The sequence below is a fragment of the Grammomys surdaster genome, unplaced genomic scaffold (assembly GCF_004785775.1).
Source record: "Grammomys surdaster isolate TR1022 unplaced genomic scaffold, NIH_TR_1.0 125750, whole genome shotgun sequence".
In the NCBI taxonomy this organism is placed as follows: Eukaryota; Metazoa; Chordata; class Mammalia; order Rodentia; family Muridae; genus Grammomys; species Grammomys surdaster.
In genome coordinates, this window is record NW_021620582.1 from 969,212 (window position 1) to 975,621 (window position 6,410).

The 6,410-nt window shown below is 42.0% G+C and overlaps 1 protein-coding gene across 2 annotated transcripts in view; it reads right to left on the reverse strand.

Annotated features, from left to right (window-relative positions):
* Chd8 (chromodomain helicase DNA binding protein 8) overlaps positions 1-5,084 on the reverse strand; it is a 62,765-nt gene extending 57,681 nt beyond the window's left edge. Inside the window, exon 1 of one of the 2 annotated variants that reach the window (XM_028788426.1) lies at positions 5,038-5,084. The gene's annotated coding sequence lies outside the window, so the exon portion shown is untranslated. The remainder of the gene's footprint in view (positions 1-5,037) is intronic. The other variant, XM_028788427.1, reaches the window with a different exon arrangement.
* Between the last annotated feature and the right edge of the window lie 1,326 nt (positions 5,085-6,410).

Here is a 6,410-nt window from a genome sequence, read left to right on the forward strand (position 1 = left end):
AAAAAAAAAAAAAAAAAAAAAAAAAAAAAAAAAAAAAAAAGAAGGTTGTGTTTGTATGCTGATAGCGCAGAGGTTAAAAACACTTGCAGCACAATCAAGAGGACCACAGCTCAGATCCAGCACCCACCTAACAAGCCAGGCCTCCTACAAAGGTCTGTGACTCTAGTGCCCTCTTCTGGCCTTTGTAAGTGTACAGCACAGATACATATGTACATATACAAATACAGACAGACATAAATACATACGGAGGTAAACGAATCTTTAAAAATAAAAAGTTTCAGGCATGATGGTACAAGCTTTCAATCCCAGCACTTAGGAGATAGAAGCAGGTGGATTCTCTGTGAGTTCAAGGCCAGTCTGGTCTACATAAAGAGTTAAAGAACAGGTAGGGCTATGTGAGAGACTGTCTCAAACACACAAATAATAATAAAATAAAATACATTTAAAAACATTAAATGTTCTTTTTAAAAAGTTATAGACTCTCAGAACAAAAAGGTCATTATGGAATTATTTTATTAGACTGTTGGGGAATTAACAAAAAGTTTATCACTATCACATTTTAGGTGCTAATATATGGGAAAGGATACAATTCTAGAAATTATTTCTAAGTAATTTCAGTAGACTGCTACTGAACTATCATTTCCCAGTGAAGTTATATATTACAAGTTTCTCTGGAGATAGGCAGAAGAAATAAAATCAGGTATATTTCATTCTTTCAACAATAAAGAGAACTTATCGGTAATTATGTATACTAATAAATCATTATTTTTAGACATCTTTTCAAATAAACTAGTTGGACCACATATAGTGATAACATGAATTTGAAGAAAGTGGAATTCTAAGTTCCCCAAATTGTTCCACTGCTAAGAATATACTCTTGGATCTATTCCTGCTGAAGATGAAGTTGCTATCTATGCCATTCTGAGTTTTCTGGATTTTTTTGGTGGTGCTATAGACTGGGCTTGGGCCTTGTATACATTAGGCAAGTATTATATCCATAGCCCCTCCTACTGAACCTTTGATAACTGGATAACATGCCATTAATGGATAGAATTTAAGTGTTTCTGTTTTTAAAGACTTGCTACAATCTGAAAGCTAAATATAAGATACTTTAAGTTGAACATTTTGCTTCACGTGACATTAAACAACTCAAGGATCCTGCTGAAGGACAGAAAATACTGATCAATTAAAAAAAAAAAAGAAAAAGGTAAGAAAAGGAAAAGGCTGGGTACAGTGACACAGACCTGTTTTGCTGATATTTAGGGACATTTGGGAAGATTAGGAGTTCGAAGCCAGTCTCAGAATTATATAACAGAGTTCAATGCCAGCCTGACCTACATTATTTTTTGTCTCAAAACAACAAACAAACAACAACAAAAAAATTGCCTGCAGAAAGTCAAGCTCCTACTAGTCCTTGAGGAAGAGCAATGGGCAATTAATGGCTGCTAAAAGAGGTAGAATGAAGGTGAGCCTCAGGGATTGGCCAATCCCAAAAAGTCCCTCCACATCACACAAGCAACACTGAGTGGACGCGACAGGTTTATACTCAGACATTCATATACACATACACATGTAGCAATAACTAAAGAGGAAGAGGGCACTAGTGGGAGGGAACGGAGGAACGGGAGGTGCTGGAGGGAGAGGGGAAGGATGCAAGTTATATAAATACAGTACTCAACTATGAAATCATCAAATTAAAAGAGACAAAATTACCTACAGAACTGTTCAGAACAGCTTAAAAAGAAACCTCAGGTACTAACATGATCTGCAGCCTAAACTGTAAACATCTGTAACTATGCAGAGGCAGACATATTGTATAAGACAAATACACAAGAAGTTTAGTTTTGAGCTTTGGGTGCTTTTTAGCTATTATTAGAATTTAACCCATTGGTTTGTATATGCTCTGCAACCACTCAACCAAATTATAACCCTCACCTCTCACAATGAAAAATTTAAAAGGTAGAGCAAGAAAACACAAAAAAGAGCTAAATTTCATTTCATAAATACACATAAAACAAACTGTGAGGTTAAAGAGGAAGAGATTATCTAGGACCAGATCTGGAATGCAGTAAATTGTGGGGAGAAGTTTTTAGGCAATAGAAAAAAAATAGCTGCTGTCTGTTACATAAAAATAAGCTGTCCTTTGGGTACTAGACATTCATTGAACACAGGACTGGTACATTAAGACAAAAAAGTAAACAATATCCTAAGAGGAAAAATCACTCTAGAGAGAACAAAACATAACTCAGTAACACAGGAAACATGAGCACCTACCTACCCCATGAATCAAATGCCAAAGAAAAAGACAGTAACACCAGAATGGCCACAGAAGAATTGAAGGAAGGCACTGGAAGACGTGAGAGCAGAGTCAAGACCACAGGCAAGCAGAGTATATGGTGACTTCTCCTGGTGAGCCCATGGCTTCAGGAAAAAGGGTTTTATTTTGTCTTTTGTTTCTCTCCCAAGTATTAAGCTGACTTTAAGCTCGAGAAGATAGAAGATTTCAGGGCTGTGGATAAATAATTTCACAAAGCCACTTAACATTTATCTGGATGCAGTAGTTCTTCCATAGATAAAAGCATTAAAGCTTATTCTTTCAATAACAGAAATCCTCAATTAACTCTCAGTCACAGTATTGCTTATGCAAATTCTCTTTTCAAAGGTGACATATATAAAAGTTTTCATTAAAGAATCTCCTCACCACCCTCTATTACCTAACAGAAACTGCTCCTTCACACAAAATGTCATTTTCAAAACAAAATTCTGCCCCAGTGGGTATCCTGCCCTATCATCCAGGAATACTACAGAAAAGGTTGTCCTAGGAAATACTAAAATTTTTGTATTCCTGGCAATACAAAAATCAGCTCAGCAGATATATTCTCCATCCACTTCTAAAAGGATTTGGCCAGTTTGAGAATTAGGAAAAAAAAAAAAATCAAAGAGCCAGCTGCATGGATCAAACACTGAGAAGACATGAGCTGTGCTAGAACCTACATTCCTCCACCAAATCCTTTATTGCTGCTCTTCTGTGATTTTAGCTTTAAACCTTCTGTGAGCCTTTTCTTTCTCTTTTATTTGGTGTGGGGAGGGTTCAGAGGACTGAACCCAGATGTCTCTCTATCTGCCTCTGTCTCTCTCTTTCTCTCTCACTCTTTCCACTGACCTTTGCCTTGTCTGGTAGTCTGTGTCATACCACTGTTATTTGTGACAGCTTTTAAGTAGAATTATGCTGTATTTCTTATCATAACCTTTATTATCTTAATGGCTGGAATAACTCTAAAATATTTCAAGTAATGTTTTCCATTTTCAAGATTTTGGTAGTAGTGAATTTGTATAATCCAAGAACTTGGGAGGTAGAGACATAAAGACCTAGACTTCAAAGTCCTTCTCCATGAACAGTGAGCTGGAGGCCAACCTGGACTATGACAGACTGTCTCAAAAACCACAACAACAAAGTAAAGCAATCAGGGGTTGTTGTAGGACCCCTCATCTCAGAGTCCCCACTGGGAATGGCCAGCACTACAGAAGGATATGACACCCAAGGAAAAACAAGTTAACAAAAAAGAAGTTGCCCACTTCCTGCCCTAAGAAATTGACAACAACTTGTTGTGGAACCTGCTGGGTGACCATAAAAAAGAAATTTCTAGGCATTAGAGACTCTGTAATTAAGAAGACAATATCCCAGCAGCAGCCGGATGTAAGTGCCTTTAATCCTGGCAGAGGCAGGAAGATCTCTGTGAGTTAGAGGCCAGCCTGGTCTACAAAAGGAAAGCCAGAGCCGGGCGGTGGGGGCGCCATGCCTTTAATTCCAGCACTTGGGAGGCAGAGGAAGGCAGATTGCTGAGTTCGAGGCCAGCCTGGTCTACAGAGTGAGTTCCAGGACAGCCAGGGCTACACAGAGAAACCCTGTCTCGAAAAAAAAACCAACAACAACAAAAACAACAACAACAAAAGGAAAGCCAATACCGTTTCAAAAGAAACAAACAACAACATCAACAACAAAAGGGAAACATTCAAATTGCAAATCCACTTTCTAGAATCTGATGTGCCTCCAAAACGACCTCAGCTGGCACTAAGCCAGTCTCTGAGTTAAACTCAGACCAAAGATCCCGTGGACATCAATGTGATGGCAGAATGCAGCAAAATTGATAAAGCAACTTCCTCACTTGTGTCTGAGACGTCTCACTGTGTCTATCTTTTGAAGGAAAATGAGTCCGTGAGCCGACTCCTGGCTCACTTTGCTCACTCACTGCAGACTGGTTCACTACATACCTCTTCTGGGAAGCCTTGACCGACGTCAGGACTGCCCCTTAAAGACATGCCGCTGCATGTGCACTGCTGCAGCAATGGAAGGCATATTTTTTGAGACACCAGAAACAGGTAAATTAAAAAAAAAACAAATTTTAAATATTCGCCAAGAGGCAGTCCTCTCTTAGCGAGGAGTTTACATAATGAATCAGAAAACCAAAGAGCTCTGCAGACCTGTCAAGGAAGACACAAGACTTGAGCTGTTTCTCCATCACCTCTACTTTGCAACAGCCCCACAGAAACTGGGTACAAAATAAATCTGCACACGTTCGCCCCAGGCTTTCCTACCAACATTTACTAAAACATTAAAGATGGGAGAGGAGAGGGGGAAAAAAATCCAACCAAACAAAATAAAACCCTGGCCTCACACTTCTGACTCCAACGTATGGAGTAACCTAACCGAGCAGGGGAGTTTTTCTTCTTGTGAAGAAGGAAGGAGAAAACGGCAACTGTCTCGAATGTGCGCCTCGCCCAGCAGTGCAATGACATGCTCCAAAACTCCACGCTGGCCCCAGCAGCTCACTCGCGGCCCGTCCCAGCACAGCCCCGCGGCCCGTACGGTCCCCAGCGCCTGCCTCTCACAAAGGAGAGTGGTTCAACCCTAAGCATCCCGCACCTGATCACTCAGAGCTGCACCCGCATGGGTGCGAGCGAGGACGTTGTTACCCCACCCACTACCCGCCCAGGCTCCGACGAGGCTTGGTGGAGCCGCGCGTGCCGCAGGCTTACCTGAGCCAGTCCTGCGGCTTCCTTCCCCGGGCAAGAGTTGCAACCCACCGTCCGGGAGAACAAGGCGCCTTCCGGCGGAGCACGGCCAGCCCTCGCCGCAAGCAAGCTTGCTAGTCCTCCATGCTCCTGGGCCCGCCCACCGCCCTCTACCCACCAATAGTATGGCCGGAGCCGGGCGCCATCCAGGAAGTCTCTGAAGGGTGGGAGGGCCTGAGACTGGGAAGGGTACGTAGGCAACCGCAGATATGCCTGATTGGAAATAGGAACCGGCGGCGGGCTGGCAGGACCGGCCTCTGACCCCCACCACTGGGGGCGCTCCAAACCAGGACAGCACCTGCTACCTGTCTCGGGAGGCCATCTTGGGTCGACTGGCTTGGTGATCTCCCACGATCACTTAGAGGAATGTGAAGCCCTTTTTGGAGTTCTGTTGGTCCGTTTTGGTCCAGCCCCTACATGCATGCCCTCCTCTCGTGTACTCAGGATACCTGTTAGTCAGGGTGAGGAACTCTGGAAAAATGTTGAACGTGACTGGAAACAAGCCCAACTACCCTCTTCTCTTACATGTAGGAATGATGCTGGTTTATCAGAGAAGCCAACAATCAGTTTTTCGAATGACACTTGCTAGGCCATTCAATTATCAACACATAATTGACACGTTATAAAGCCATTCTACTTGATAGTCTATGCACATTACAGATTTTCCACTATTAGTTTTTTGAGACAGGATCTAGATATATCGACAAAGTTGGCCTCCCTCTGTAAAACAGGCAGGTCTTAAATACGGAGATATGGTATTTAAGGCATGAGCTACCACGCCCTAGCCTGGTGTTCTGATTTCAGCAACCCAAATTACTCAGCCATTTAGTAAGCCATTTAGGAGTGAGGAATTTCACTTAAAAAGCAAAGGATCTTAAATTCACCAATAATTCCAAACTACTAACGAATACACACTGGGCAAACAAGACCTAGCAGAGGGCTACTGACGAGAGTCATTTATTCTGGAAAGCAGCACAATTTCATCATAGGTGAAACTACACTGAGAATGGTGTTCCTGTATTTTCTAAAGTTCTGCCAATTACATTTCCATACAAGAAGTTTTTTATACCAGTCTAAATACCAGTATTAGAAGTCTCCAGAAAACTTGAGCAACAAGGTAAGACCTACAAAACTTGTTTTTAACGAGATTTATTGCAGGCCATGCCTTTAATCCTAGGATTTGGGAGGCAAATACAGGCCGATTTCTGAGCTCTGGTCTACAGAGCTAGCTAGTTCCAGGACAGCCAGGGCTACACAAAGAAAAAAAGGGTTTTCTATTATATTTTAATTATCTGTATATGTATGTGCATGAGCATTGGTGGGGGCAGAGAGAAGAG